Raw genomic sequence first — 16,781 nt, 5'->3', positions numbered from 1 at the left:
CTTTAATCCCTCTGCTGAGGTTTCATAATCCCTCTCTTCTTCCTGTGCTGCTTTCTTTGCTGTAATCCGTCTGCTTGAATAAGAAGAGAGACGAGACAAGGAGGATGTGTCTCAGACAGAAGGGATGGATGGTTCTGTCAGGCTTTGAGCCTCCTTTCAATCAGCACATTCACAATGTGATCCACCCATTAATGCCTCCTAATGCGTCTCCTCTTATATCTGACACGTAAATGAGCGTTTTGGTTGGCGCTAACAAGATAGCACACTGCAAAAACACCAAATCGTACCCAGCATAGGATCTTGTTTTAAGTATTTTTTCATCAACATTAAGGAATTAATTACGTGATATTGTTGATATTAAGTCAATAATTCGGTTGGTAATTCTGGGTTTGTAGAGAGATCAAGGTTCCCTGCATTTTTTATGTCAACTTCCTGACTTTTAGCTTCTTTTAGGACAATTTATTAAATATTGGGTGGGAAGGAAGGATAAAAAAGATGGACGAATTTACAAATGAATGGATATACCAATGGATAGATGGATAAACAAAAAGGAAAGTTGGACGAATGAATGGATGGATGAATGGACAAATGGATGGATAAGAGGATGGATGGACAATAAAGCTGTAGTAAGTCCAGATATTTCTTCAGTATCGTCTCCAGAGGATTCCTGCCTCCTGTCTCCAGCTCCTGACCAGAATCTGCTCCTCATCCCATCCTTCCTCCATCCGTCATTTTTCAAACTTTGCTTTTAGGACCGATTTTCCACCTGTCTGAGAACGAGCGCTCTCCTGCTCCCGGAGCAATAAAACATCCCGGCCTCCACAACAAACCCTGTCCAAGCAGAGACGTCGCTGTCAGATGTGGTGACAGGATGACCTCTAACCTCCGGGCTCTCGGGCCGCCGTTGTTCCCGCCTCCAGATCCGGCTGCATCAATAACCATCAGCAGCACAGCGGTGCATGGTAAGCCATGAGCAACCAGAAGCGACAGATTAACAATGTACACATCAATTAACAGGAGAAATCAATGCTGCTCATGCTGGCAAGTCCAATTTCTAATGAATGCGTCAAAAGATGGCTGAGAGGCATTTCCAAAAATGGATCAATTCCTGTTGCCCCTCCAGAACCGGGCTCTGTCAACATGTTCTGATGCTACAGCAGCTGTGTAGACGCAAGTGATTATAAATGTTGGTGTCAAAGAAATGCTGCGGGAAGGAGGACGACTGTGTGTGTGAGGAGACATCTCATTAAGAGCTAAAATAGCTCCATAACACAAGACTCTGTGGTCTTAAAGGCCACACGTCAACAAACAAACACACACGCACTGATGATGATGATGATGATCCGCTTGTTCTTCAACATGCTATTGCTTTCAAGTGTGCGTACGTCTGTAGACGTGTGACCCGAGTCGACTCGAATCAAAGCGCCGCAGCAGAGAGGGGAAGCCGAGGAGCCAAAACAAAGGTGTGCAGACAGCCAGACGGGGGGAGGATTCAATGCGACAAGAGAGAGAGAGACAGAGAGAGAGAAAGAGAGAGAGAGAGAGGTTTGGGCTCAGACTGCGACACCGAACCGAGACGTGCGGGAATTAAACTCGAAGAAAGAAAGCAGGTAAAAAAAGGAAAGGAGCCAAATCACGCATCAGATCTCAGTGCGTCACAGAAACACAGACAGTCATTAGATTGTGCAGCTTCATCATTCTCCACCTCTGTGTCAAAAAAAAAGTGCATTGTTACCATGGTAACAGCGTTTTCGGGGTATAATGAGCTTAAACCCCAAACGCCCACCAAGAAAAGAAAAAATTCTTTATGACTCTCTTCTTGTCTTGCTTACAGACGTGTATGAGATGAGTTTTCTGGACAGAGAAGGAAAGTTCCTGAAGCGGACCGAGGACAGACGGTCCGTGTGTGAGTCCAGACAAGAACCGAGTCACAGCTGGCGAACGGGGCTCAGAAAGTGAGAAGTCACACTTGGATTAGCAGCAGCGTGAGAGCGCCACCTGTAGTGAAAAGCAGGCAGCAGCGGCAAAGCGGAGTCCACAAGGATCCACCTAAGAGAACCGTATGGTGACGAGAGTCAGTGGGTTGGTAGAGAGGTCAAGGTTCGTACACCCTAAAATTACACCTGCTGGACAAGATGATGGACGGACCAATAGACAAATGGTGGATGGATGGTTTTAAATCTTTTTTAAGTCATTAACCTCTTACACCCTAAGCGAGCCGAGGTCACATGGCAGCTGGACCCACCGGTGGGTCCGTCGGGTTCTAGAGGTTAAATAATGAGGATGAAGAGATGAGCTGATTGTGAATGTTCTCTATAAATCAAACATTCATCCAACATTAAAGTGATGATCGAAACGACACAGGAGTTTACTAGAAGATCACTTTGCTGCTGTTGCACTGAAATGTCCCCATTTTTAGGACAATAAAAGGAATTTCAGTCATAAAAAATCACACTGATAAATAAATAAAATAATAAATAATAATAGCTAATGCTAACTAACTAAATGTAGTGTGGATTTTAGCTTTTACTTAAGGAAAATAGAATAAAATGCAACTTACTCTCATTCAGTCCAGGCTTTGACTGGGATCAGTCACAAACCATTGAACTCTGCTGGCTCTGTGTTCAGGATCACTGTTAGCATCAGCCTCTGCAGGCTAACTCAGGCTGCATCAGCCCTGATTTCTCTTCCTGCTGCTAAGAAGCTTTCCACTGTCACAGGAAGAGATTGCATGAGACACACATTGCTTTGGGTTCATGTTAATATTTCAGTTTTTGATGCATCAGGTCAAACAAATGATTTTCTGAGGCTTCAGGGTTGCTTTTTTAGCACTGTTTGACAAACAGCGGGTCGCCGTGCGTCCATTACTCAGACAGGCTTCTGACTAGCAGCTCAAACATAAAGGCTTGATTGATGGAGAGCTCTCAGCAGGTTCTCGCATCTCTGGAGAGGACTTTAACAACTCTGATGGGATGACCGTCGGCTCTCCTCTCAGTTCCCTTTCATGCATAAACTGAACACTCAGTATTCAAGCACGAAATGTCTGAGGGTACGATAAGTAGAAGCAGATTGCAGAGATGTTTGTTAAATTCGCGCAGCAATTCAACACCAGAAAGGGAAAACTGACAGATTTAAGTTTCATAAATCTCAGTTCAACCTGAGCTTAAGGTCACAAACTGTTGGCCAAACATTATCCTGCAAGTTTCTTTGGTGAAAAAGCTGAATTAATTCACATTGTCTAAGTCACAAAGAAGTAAAGCTCCACACAATCACACTACCACAACCGAGGTGGGTGATGGAGATTCCCAGGTTCAGGTGACGTGCCTTCAGAGGAGGAGGAGGTGCAGCACCAATGTTTGCTTAATTTCTGCTCCTTTGGCAAACATTTCAACTAGATTTAACTGTTTAACCCACAGTCTTAGCTCAACGCTCAGGTAGAGCGCAGCAGATGTCACGATCGGTCAACCGGGTGACCCGTCAGCTCTTTTCAAAACCGCAAAAGAAAAAAAAAAGGGTTGGTAAACCAGCTCCACCCCATACATGGTAAAATAAAATGCTCAGGCGGGGTCCGCTCGACCGCTCTTAGAACTATGGGAGAGTTCAAACATTTCTTATGGTGTGTCCACACCAAACCCGTTACATGCGTCTGACGTTTCAAGTTCATGTGTGTCCTTTTGGTGTGTTGACACCAAACGCATTTTTAGCGTCAGGTGTGTCTGATTTACAGTCAAAGTCTATGTGGAGTGTTGGACACGTTAAATGCTTAAAACGTTCCAAACGGTTCAAATCACGGCGTGCTAGATTCTCAAAACACGCCACAACGCCTCCATGTAGACTTTGAATGTAAACCAGACGTGCCTGAAGCTCAAAACACGTTTGAGGTGAACGCACCATTTTTAATTTTTAGCTTAAACAAAAACCGCCAAGCCGCCACATATACAAAAGTAAACATTTAGGTTTGGTACAGACATGTTCCCGCCTCCACAGACGTAAGCTACATACAGGATGTTTGGACACAAAATTACTTTTTTTCTCCACTATTTTGTTAATGGATTATAAAATCCAACTATTTTTTTCTAAATATTTTCAGAAATTGGAGTTGAGCATCAAAACCAGCTATGTGAACATAGCCTCTGTTCACTGGACACTTCATAAAACCCATCCAGATTGGATAACTTATTTTAGACTGTGGTGTGATTTTAACATTTTTCTCATAATAAATCAAATGATTATTTAGAAGCTGCTTTTTATTCATTCAAGCTATCTCTGACTGATATTAAAAAGTGTTTGATTTGCGACATTAAAGCGTGAAAAAGCAAAGAGAGTAGAAAAATCCTACATTTTCACAGCACTGTATATATAAAATATGGTATGTTTAAAGAAACTCATTAAATCTGGGAACTTCGTTAAAAGATTAGAAGAATACACAACTGCTGGCGTAACTTTTTGAATTACGTCTTCACACAGGATTTATGAAATAAACACAAATGGAGAACAGAGGCTCTCTACAACGTTCCTATAAATAATCTTACATTCAGCCTTGAAGAGCTGCAGAGCAGCGGCACATACCGCATCCAAAAGGACGCGTCACGCTGCGACAACTTTCCTCACCAACTTGGAAAACTCTACAGCCATCACTGTACCATTCATCCACAGCTAGACGGGAAAAGGTAAACAAAGCTGTTCCCTCTCTGAGAGCGCAAGCCATCCTGGGAAATCAGCAACATAAGGGGAAGCAGGTGAAGCACAAGTGGTTACAGAAGGAAAAATAAATGTAAATTACGGCACTTCATCACAACGCTGCTGCGACACGCCGTCATCAAAGACGGATGATGCATGTTGCTTCAGATGAAGAAGTTTCCCTGAACGCAGTCGCAGGGCAAGGACAAAAAAGTCACATGTTTATGTTTGATTATAAGGCCTTCTGTTAGTTTCTGGAGCATGACAACTTCTCAGTTTAACTGTGAAAATAATTGACTAAAACTACAGAGACTGCAATGTCTGCAACATTGAAGGGAGCAGAGTGTTTCAATTTATCCAAAACCACTAAACTTTGCTTCCTTGGATTCAGACCAAACCTAAATGCTAAATATTTCTACTATAAATCAAAAGATTGCAGCCAATTTCAAGCATTTTAGTAATTATTATTGTTGACATCTGCAACCACTCACCAAATATACACAAGCAGATAAAGTATTCAGAAATCAAGTAGATTTAGGATTAAAAACATTATGTATTTATATAAAAACGTTATTTGTAATAGGAAAATATGATAAAATAATGTTAATGAACATCAGTGTGGAATAATGTACATATTTGGTAGTTTAAATAATTTGCAGTTTGAACGGTTTTATCTGATTTTTTTCCTGTAATTCTTTTTCTTAGGTTTATTCGTCGTGTAACAATACCATCAGCTCCAATTGCTCAGCAACTTCAAAACTGATCCATAAACGCGGCATCCGTTATTACTTATGTAAACAATGTGTTGCTGTGTGACATCTACTTTCTACATCTGATTTTTACTTTTGGTTTTTCTGGTGACAAACTGCCATGAAGCAAATGTTCACACAGAAGTCTGGTTGCATTTATTTATTAGTATGAATAAAAAATAAATAGGTCTGAATTGTGCATCAAGTTCGGCACCCAAACATTTATGAGGAACTCAGAAGAGACAAGTGGAGCATCGTTCAGCATCCAGGCTCTAAAAGAGATTGTTGCAGAAGTCGACAGATTATTCATTACGTGCTTTAATGACCTAAAAATCACGGCTCTCACACAGAAAACTAGATAAAAAAGGTTTATTTGGGGATTTGTTAACTTTTGCTCCAACTAATTTGAGTAAAACTCCTAATTTTTATCTAAGTTAAGAAGTTAAACAAACTCAACCTTGTGAAAATGTTGGAAATGGTTCTTGTGTTTATTAAGATATTGATTAAAATCTTCCTTTTTTACAGAGGGTTTGCAAAATAACATATTGACCTGGAAAACTGTCTTTTAATGCAAATAAATTAGAATAATTGAGTAATATGAAGCCTATTAGTCAGATTAAAAGAAAATAACTTTTCATTAACCCCACATTTCTGTATTATAAATGTTTTTTTAATGGTCTAATGCAGTGATTCCCAAAGATTTTCTGGGCCCCACTATGAGTTACAATAAAATCCCCCCGAAAAAGGAAAAAAGAAAATCAACTGGGCGCACATCGTTCAACCAGACATAAACCTAAACACATATTCTGTTTTCAAACTCCACTGAAGTTTATTTCACACTTCAGGTTGCAACAAAACACAAACCTTCTTTCAGCGAAACACTTTTATGTAACAGATTGTTTTTTTTTTCATTAATCCATACAGCTTCATGCGTCCCCCTGCAATGGCCCTGCGGCCCCCATAGGTTGCGCGCCCCACACTTTGGGAACCACTGGTCTAATGTAATATTGAAATTTTAAATGTTAAATAATTTGACAGAATAATCTGTCAGTGGAAAATCATCACAAGTAACAGAAATAAAGGCTTTTCAACATCCATTTTTGTGTAATAAATCTACAATAAATTTCTACAATAGCATTTTCAATGATATTCAAATTTAATGAGTGGGTCTGAAACAAGCTGTGCATGCTGGGAAATTGCATCCTCCTGATTGTTACTCGCCTGCCTCTCTTGGTTCTTCTGGACTGATGTGCGTTTCTCCTACTGGCTGGATCATTACTGGAATCTGGTGATGCTGAAGGCGCATCAGAACCAGAGCTGTAACACCCCACAGCCATTGTTTATGATTTGCAACCAGGCAGTAATTCGGCCTGGAAGTACCGTCAACACATCACAGGTGTTCATATCTCTTCAGACACCCCAAATTGTTTTTTTAATACGTGCTATTAAATACAGAAGGCCTATAGAAGGCTCTGGTGAGACCTCCAGAGCAGATTACGCTCTATTACACGTCTGCTGAATTACACGTCAGAGAAATGGTCTTGGAGTTGATGAAGTAATACTGTCTTTTTCTGACTCCACACTTCGCACAATCATTACCAGTACTGTACTGTGTGTTTTAAGGATGGAAACTCACTTCCTGCCTCATGTTGTGTGCTTCATTTCTATGATGAAGTTGCCGTTCAATCAGTCAGAAAACAAAGATTGATGTTTTGTTTTTCTGGTTGAAAGTGATTCTGTTTACACATTACTTGCTATAAAAAGGGGAAGAAAATGTTCCAGGTTCTGGAGAGTTAATGGTGCGAAAACAAGTTAGTTTCTTAAAAATACTTCACTCTGTTATGGACATGCTGCACTGAATGGGTACATCCTAATGGGTGAAGTGATCATTATGCAATGCAAAACACAAAGAATAGGTGAAGTTAGAAGCAGCAGGGGGCATTTCCCTGTCTGACGTTGTGTTTTATTTTATGAGGATTTTTGCACTGTCTTGAATGTTTTCCACTTGTAAGTAATTCGTCTCATAGGCAGTGCCCCAAAGTAAACATCTGATTTTTACTTTCGGTTTTTCTGGTGACAAACTGCCTTGAAGCAAAATTCACATTTTTACTTTTGTGTTGAATGTCTGCTGTGTAATATATTTACTACCAATGATAAATCACTTCTCTGCTATATTCACCGACTGCACAATTCTTGTTAAGTAGTGTAATACAAGTAATATTTCAAAAGAGCAGAAGAAATCTTATGTTTTGTTTGAATAATAACAATGTTTGTTTCTAATCTGTTGCTAAGAGATGAGCATTTCTGGTAACCATGGCCACAAAGTAAACATCAGATTTTTATTTTTTGTGTTTAATATCTGTTTTGTAATAAATTTACCATCAATGACAAAGACAACAACAACAACAAAAAATTCACTTTTTACCAAATTATTCAAATGTACAATTCTTGTTAATTAGTGTAAGATAAATTGCATTTCAGAGCAGAAGAAATGTTATGTTTATTTGAACAATAACAATTTTGTTAGCGTGTTTCTGGTAACCAAGTGCCACGAAGTAAACATCTAATAAATAAATTAAATTATGGTAATGAACTGCCACAAAATTTAAATCAGATTTTTAACTTTTTTGTTGAATGCCTGTTTTATTATGCACAACCAATGGTAAAAAAAAAACAAAAAAACATTTTAATTTTTCTACAAAATTCACAAAATGCACAGTTCTTGTAAAGTAGCATAAGATAAACAGTATTTCAAAAGAGCAGAAGAAATCTTATGCATTTTGAATAATAACTATATTTGTTGTTAATCTGTTGCTAAGAGAAGAGCGTGTTTCTGGTAACCATGACCACAAAGTAAACATTTAAAATATAAATAAATAAATAGTAAAAAACATTTTCACTTTTTTTGCCAAATTCACCAACTGCACAATTCTTGTTAATAACTAGTGTAAGATAAGTAGTATTTCAAAAAAGCAGAAGAAATCTTTTGTGTTTTTTAACAATAACATTTGTTGTGAATCTGTTGCTAAGAGATGAGCGTGTTTCTGGTAACCATGGCCACGAAGTAAACATCTGATTTTTATATTTGTGCTTAATATCTGTTTTGTAATAAATTTACCATCAAAGACAAAAAAAAACATTTTCACTTCTCTGCAAATTTCACCTACTGTACAATTCTTGCTAAGTATTTTAATACAAGCAGTATTTCAAAAGAGCAGAAGAAATCTTATGTTTTTTGAACAATAACAATTTTTGTTGGTTAGTACTTCCTCCCACTGTATTGTCCCTAAAATAATCCTTGTAGCAATCTATTTATTTATTCATTAGCCCTGTTTAGCACATTGAATGAAGGAAGTTGACGGCAGCCCCTGTTTACATTTATGATAAAAAATGTTCTAGTATTTTTCTATTTTAATTAAATGTACTGGGCAGAAGCTCCTGGACTGATGTTAACCACCAACTTGATTTCCTCTTTTGTTAGAATAAATTAACCTGAATGTGTCTGTTGTCAACCTACTGGAGCTGAGACAAACATGCAGGTTAGAATCACAAAGTATTGATGACTTTTTTCAGATTGATGGACCACAGAAATTGCTTCTCCAAGGTCTTTCTGCCTCAGCATTTTGCTGAAACACACCAGTCCAGACGGTTTCTGTGATTTTAGCATCGCGCTGTAAAATCAAGATTCTTCACATCATCTGTTCAGCTACCCTGCATCACTAATGGCAGCACTTGTAAGAAAAACAACAACAATGGCAATTTAGGAGCTCTGTTCCTATAAATATAAGAAAACTCTGATGTCTGACAACAAAAACTTGAAAAGAAGCATCTAATATTTGGTGACACAGACTCCTGTTGGTAATCACATCACACCTCATCCTTTAGTGGAGGCACAGAAACAAAATATTAAAGCAGCTGTCTGAGCAGATGCAGTCAGAGCTCCCACTGAGATTCAAATCCACAAAGATGCAATAGCTGTCAAAGGCTGTTTGATTCTCAGCTTTATAAATCTCATTAAATCGTATTTTTACTTTTCCACCCATTATAGCCTACAACCATAAAGTTTTGTGAAAAGCTTTATATGAGGGAAATGTCACTTGTGTTGATTGATAAACTAACTAAATAACAAGCAGCACACAAATGTTTGCAGACTTGAGTCTGAATAAGATTTTTTCTGTAACCAGAATGACGAGCGCAGCTGCACAGGTACAGGCTGATCCACAAATAGCACACTGACTCAAATAGATCTCCTTTGGTTTCAGCTCAAAGCCTCAAACGGTCTCCATTCGAAGACAGAGCGAAGTCAGGGAATAAAGAAATTATGCTCATGTTCAAGTGGAGGGAAACTCAAAACGAGTCCAAATTCAGGCCAATTTTACTAAGACGACACCTGTTTTTACTGCATGTGCAGTAGATATTTCATCCCTCGGCTGCCCGAGTCATGGATTTTTAGAGATTTCAAGCTAAGGCGACATTTTGCTACTGATCTTTTCTCGTATGAAAGCCACAAAACCCCATATTCAATTTCAGTCCATCAGCAGAGTCATTATTTTTAGACATCCAGGTCTGCGGGTAATTTATAACGACTGTTTTTCAGAGTTGCATATGTAGTTTAATATCCTCTGATCTAATGAATAATGGTGTGAAAAAGTTTCCTTTCTTACTAAAAAATGTTAGGATTCAAGTTGGTGTGAGTGCTCTTCTAACAGACGATCTTCGTGGGAGCGTTTCCGGCAGGCTGGCGCACCTGCAGCGGATTCCCGCAATCGGCTGCAGGATTCTTAAGAAGCGGTGGAGCAGCTATTCATCGCTCGATGGTCCCACTTGTTGGTCAGAGTCAACTCCAAGTTCTTGCCATTTCTATGATCGTTCAAAGTTAATCTTGTTTCTGTCATCTCGCAGATCTCGATCAGTTGTCTGGATCAAGCCAGGAACCACGCCTATCTGGCCAGCAGCAGCGGCTGCTCTTTGTCACCAGGACTCCTCCGCCTGCCGATCGTGCCCCTGTCACTCTCGCAGAACCTCTGTGCCTCTTGGATCCTTTCCCTTCCTCAGCAACCCTGCATCAGACAACTAACTAGCCGCCCAACCGCTGCCGGTTCGAGAGTCAACCTGGATTAGATTTCATTCAACATTTATTGTTAAATAAATAATTTGAATCAAGACTTTTCGGCCTTTGTGGTAGAACCTGCATGTGGGTGAAAAACCTCAAATCCAACATGACAGAACCATCGAGCCATGTTGACCCAGCAGGCTCACACACTAGACCCGGATTAAGTTCAGCAGAACTACTAGCTACGACGATGCCATGCTCCGCACTTTATTGGATCAGCAGAGTTTCCAGGGCCAGGTGATGGATCAGTTGAGATCCACAGTCTCAGAACTGTCACACAGACTGGAGCATAACCCTCAGCCTCATGTTACAGCCGGAGCAGCGGCCTCCGCCCCACCACTTGGGGAGGAGCAGTCAACACCTTCAACTTCGGTTGGATCGTCCCGAGGTCGTGAGATTTCCCCTCCGACACCTGAACATTACTCAGGAGAGATTGGGAAGTGTGGAGGATTCATTCTGCAATGTTCCATTGTATTTTGCAGAGCTCCTGAATCATTCCCAGATGACTCTGCCAAAATAGCATATATGATTGGATTATTGAAAGGAAAAGCCCTCAGATGGGCAGAAGCTAAATTTAGCCTCACATCTCTCTCCCAAACACCTTTTGCCACTTTCTTAAGCGAGTTAAAGCAAACTTTTGGTTATGCAGAGTCCAGTTCAGAAATCACGCATCAGCTTTGGAACCAGAAGCAGGGGTCCCGTTCTGTAGCGGAATTTGCTATTGATTTTCGCACCCTTGCTGCCACATCGGGTTGGAATGATGAAGCTCTAAAAGGGGCATTCATTCAAGCTCTTAATGAAGCCCTTAAAGATGAACTGGTTTGCAGGGACGAACCCGCCAGTTTGGAGGATTTAATAGCTCTGGCTATTAAGATCGATAATAGACTGAGAGGGAGGTTCCGGAGAAGAGGGATTTAAACCTGTGCTTTTTTCAGACAAATTCGCACCTGATGTTGCCATGGAAACTACCTCGAATACGCTTCCTCCCGAGGAACCCATGCAGATTGGTCGCACTAGGATTTCTCCCGCAGAGAGACAGCGACGACTAGAAGCGCGTGCCTGCTTCTATTGTGGCCTACCTGGCCATTTCGTCGCCGCCTGCCCCGCTCGGCTAAAAGGGAGAGCCCACCAGTGATAACGGGAGTCCTGGTGGGTGGCTGTTCCAGTTCGATCTCCCGACTTTCTCTTTCTGCTTCCCTTTTCATCAATCAAAGGTCAGTTAACGTCTCAGCTCTAATTGATTCAGGATGTGAGCAGAACCTGATTGATGAAGAACTGGTAAAGAAACTAAATATTCCTACAATTTTTCTCCCCGATCCAAGTTTCAGCCCTGGATGGAGGAGCCTTGCCTGTCATTTCGCAGCAGACTAAACCCATTGAACTTCTAGTTTCAGGCAATCACCGTGAGATTTTGATTTTTTACGTGTTTCCCTCTCCACAGACCCCGTTGGTTCTGGGCTTCCCCTGGCTGAGACAACACAATCCTCAGCTCAATTGGTATGAGGGCAGAGTGGAGTCATGGAGCAGAACCACGCAACCTGTTTACAGTCTGCCCAGATGAATCCACCATTTGACAGCACTCAGGAGGACGAGGAGGACAACAACCTGGATCTGTCCAAGATTCCCTCTGATTACCATGATCTGAAATTAGTGTTTAAGAAAAATAAAGCACTCTCGCTTCCCCCCCACCGCCCCTACGACTGCGCTATTGATCTCCTTCCAGGTGCTCCGCTCCCCTCCAGTCGGCTTTATAATATTTCTAAGCCAGAGAGGGAGAGTATGCTGAAATATATTAATGAATCCCGTGCTGCAGGTATCATTCGCCTCCACGTCTCCGTTGGGGGCTGGGGTTTTGTGTCCAAGAAAGATGGTTCTCTCAGACCTTGTATCGATTATAAGTGCCTTAATCAGATCACAGTTAAAAATAAGTATCCTCTTCCCCTTCTCACATCAGCTTTTGAACCAGTACAGGGTGCCACCGTGTTCACTAAATTGGATCTACGAAACGCTTACCATCTGGTGCGCATCCGTGGAAGGCGATGAGTGGAAAACTGCCTTTAAAACACCGTTGGGCCATTTTGAATATCTAGTTATGCCCTTCGGTTTGACTAACGCCCCTGCGGTTTTCCAAGCACTGATCAATGACGTCCTGCGAGATTTTCTGGATCACTTTGTGTTTGTTTACCTCGACGACATCTTGATCTTCTCCAAGACCATGAATGAACACAAACAGCATGTCAGGTTGGTCCTACAACGCCTTCTCGAAAATAGTCTGTACGTTAAAGCGGAGAAGTGCGAGTTTCATGTACCTTCCATCTCGTTCCTCGGGTTCATTTTGGAGAAGCGGGCAGGTGAAGCGGATCCGGGAGGATTCGCGCAGTTTTGGATTGGCCGATCCCATCCTCTCGTAAGCAGCTACAGCGCGTTTTTGGGGTTCGCTAATTTTATAGGAGATTTGTCCGTAATTATAGTCAAACGGCAGCTCCCATGACCAGTCTCACGTCTACGAAGATCCAGTTTTTCTGGACACCGGAAGCAGATGCAGCGTTCACTGCTCTGAAAGAGAAGTTTGCTAACGCCCCGGTCCTGATCCAGCCAGATTCCACTCAGCAATTCACTTTGGAGGTGGATGCCTCCAATTCAGGGGTGGGGGCGGTTTTATCTCAAAACTCGCCCTCTGATCACAAAATGCACCCGTGCGCTTTTTTTTCTCGCCGACTGTCACCTTCTGAGAAAAACTATGACGTAGGGGACCGTGAGTTGTTGGCTATTAAACTGGCTTTTGAGGAGTGGCGTCACTGGTTGGAGGGGGCTGAGCTTCCGATTGTGGTGTGGACAGATCACAAGAATCTGTCCTACCTGCAGGACGTCTAAACGGTTGAATCCTCGACAGTCGAGATGGTCTCTTTTTTTTTCACGGTTCAATTTTATCATTTCTTACAGACCCGGTTCTAAGAATGTGAAACCAGATGCGCTCTCTCGACAATTCTCCTCTGATGATGAGGATCCGCCTGTGGACACCATTGTTCCACGTTCGTGTGTCATGGGGGCCGTTTCCTGGGACATCTCTGACCAGGTCATCAGAGCTCAGCAGTCTGATCCTGATCCAGGTACCGGTCCTCCGGATCGAACTTACGTCCCTTCCTCTGTTCGCTCACGTTTAATACATTGGGCCCACGCTTCTCGTTTTTCTGGCCACCCTGGCACCAGCCGGACCACGGCATTGATCAGGCGTTCCTTCTGGTGGCCATCCCTTCATAAGGGGCGTGACGGAGTATGTTTCAGCCTGTTCCATCTGTGCTAAAAACAAGTCTAGCCATCAACTTCCCAGTGGTCTCTTGCAGCCCTTGCCTGTTCCTGGTCGTCCGTGGTCCCATATTGCTCTTGATTTTGTTACCGGCCTGCCTCCTTCTAAGGGGTTCACGGTCATACTTACCGTCGTTGACCGTTTCTCCAAGGCCTGTCACCTTGTGCCCCTTAGAAAATTACCTACCGCTACAGAAACTGCCCTTTTGCTCGTTAAACATGTTTTTAGACTCCATGGGATTCCCACAGAAATCCTGTCTGACAGAGGGCCCCAGTTCATCTCCAGGGTGTGGAAGGATTTTTGTGGCGCTCTTGGAGCCAAGGTGTCTTTATCTTCGGGTTTTCATCCTCAGACTAATGGGCAGACTGAGCGTATGAATCAGGAGATGGAATCTATGCTTCGCTGTCTGTGCTCCTCTGACCCCTCCTCGTGGGCCTCCCAGTTGCCCTGGGTGGAGTATGCCCACAACTGCCACGTTTCCTCTGCTTCAGGCTTATCTCCCTTTGAGTGTTCTCTGGGTTATCAGCCTCCTCTCCTTCCTTCAGACGAACCCCGGAATGCCGTCACTTCGGCTCAACACCATATTCGTAAGTGCCAGCGCATTTGGAAGGAAGCTAGTGCAGCTTTGAATCGCACCGCTGCCCAGAACCGCCGCTTTGCGGATAGGAAAAGAAAACGGGCTCCTGTTTACAGACCAGGTCAGGAGGTTTGGCTGTCAGCCAAAGACATTGTCCTAAAAGCTGCACCCAAGAAACTATCTCCTAGGTATTTGGGACCTTTTGAGATCCAGGCTATTGTGAACCCCTCTGCGGTCAGGCTCAAGCTCCCTCCTTCTCTCAGGGTCCATCCCGTCTTTCATGTGTCCCTGCTTAAGCCTGTGAGATCCAGTCCACTTTACCCTCCGGATAATCCCCCTCCTCCCGTCCGTCATGTTGATGGGGGCCCGGTTTATACCATTAATAAGATACTCGATGTCCGTCGAAGAGGCAGAGGTTTTCAATACCTCGTGGATTGGAAAGGTTACGGCCCTGAAGAACGCTCTTGGATTCCCAGATCATTTATTCTGGACCAGTCGGTTCTGAGGAGATTTCATGCTACCAGGGCTTCAGGTTCACCTGGACCGCCAGGTGGCGGTCATTGAGGGAGGGGTAATGTTAGGATTCAAGTTGGTGTGAGTGCTCTTCTAACAGACGATCTTCGTGGGAGCGTTTCCGGCAGGCTGGCGCACCTGCAGCGGATTCCCGCAATCGGCTGCAGGATTCTTAAGCGGTGGAGCAGCTATTCATCGCTCGATGGTCCCACTTGTTGGTCAGAGTCAACTCCAAGTTCTTGCCATTTCTATGATCGTTCAAAGTTAATCTTGTTTCTGTCATCTCGCAGATCTCGATCAGTTGTCTGGATCAAGCCAGGAACCACGCCTATCACAGCGCGCAGCAGCGGCTGCTCTTTGTCACCAGGACTCCTCCGCCTGCCGATCGTGCCCCTGTCACTCTCGCAGAACCTCTGTGCCTCTTGGATCCTTTCCCCTTCCTCAGCAACCCTGCATCAGACGAACTAACCGGAGCCGCCCAACCGCTGCCGGTTCGAGAGTCAACCTGGATTAGATTTCATTCAACATTTATTGTTAAATAAATAATTTGAATCAAGACTTTTCGGCCTTTGTGGTAGAACCTGCATGTGGGTGAAAAACCTCAAATCCAACATGACAAAAATGACTTTTTCACACTGGACTGTATAGTTTTTTTCCTCCTTTAATAATGAACACTTCCATTTAAAAACTGCATTTTGTGTTTTCTTTGACTATTTGAGTTGGTTTGATGCTCTGAAACGCTTTAGTGTGACGAGCTTAAAAAAGGAAATCGAGAAGGAGGCAAAAAACACTTTCACACTTCAATCGTAAAATCAGAACGTTGAATTTCTGTTTATGAATCTGTGGAGGAATCCGGCTAAAGACACCAAAGAGGAAATCAATTTTTACTTTTCTGTATGCATCATTACAAACATAAAACTTTGTATTACTTTATACATTCACACATGAATGTAAGTTTTGAGTTTAAAGATGATTAGTTGCTGACGGTAAAGCAAACTGACTTTTAAGAAAAAGACTTTATAAGAGTTTCTTTTGTCAAATTACTCCTTTTTGTTTATGTCAACATGATGTGTATTTTATACTGTAAATGAATAAAATAAAAAATGTGCCAATATCTTGAAATGTTGTAAAAAAATGTCCTTACAGTCTATTTGAATGTTTTCCGCTTATTTATCAATTATTTTAATGGGGTACATTAAAAAATCCTGGTTATCTTGATTAATAAGCAGAAGCAATCTGTTACAAAATGCATATAAATGTATAACCTTTGGGACTTAAAGAGCGATGGGAGAATAGGACGTTTAATTTAGCTTAGCATTTAATTTACGGTTATGGAAAAAAAATACATTTCTAAATATTTGATCCTCATAAATTAGACATATTGTCTCATTATTGTCTAAAACAAAAAAAGTTTGGTCTGATTTAACTGCAGACAATAAGGAAGTGTTTCTGATTTTTGTATTCAGTATGTAAACACCTGGTTTCATTCAGTATGTTGGTTTAAAATAACAATCTCTACTGCATAACAAAATAAACTGGTAAGCTGAAAGAAATATTCACACTCCTTGAATTCTTAATGTTTTAATTTTATCAGCATTTCTTCTCTCTGGTAGTAAAAACTAAAGTTTTTTAGCAGCTCACTCCTGATTTGAATCTCAGATAATCTAAAGATTAGGGTGATGGCAGGGAGGCCCTCCAGTCGCAAATGTTGCTGCTTATTTTCAAAGATAAATCATTAACCCTTTGAGTCCTAAGTTTCAAATTTCCACCTGGATATTTTTTGCTTATTTTAATTGTGCGCAGTTCTTTAAATGTCCTGTGAGTAAATATTTATTTGCTCAT

The sequence above is a fragment of the Gambusia affinis genome, linkage group LG18 (assembly GCF_019740435.1).
Source record: "Gambusia affinis linkage group LG18, SWU_Gaff_1.0, whole genome shotgun sequence".
Lineage (NCBI taxonomy): Eukaryota > Metazoa > Chordata > Actinopteri > Cyprinodontiformes > Poeciliidae > Gambusia > Gambusia affinis.
Note: the sequence above shows the minus strand (reverse complement) of the source record.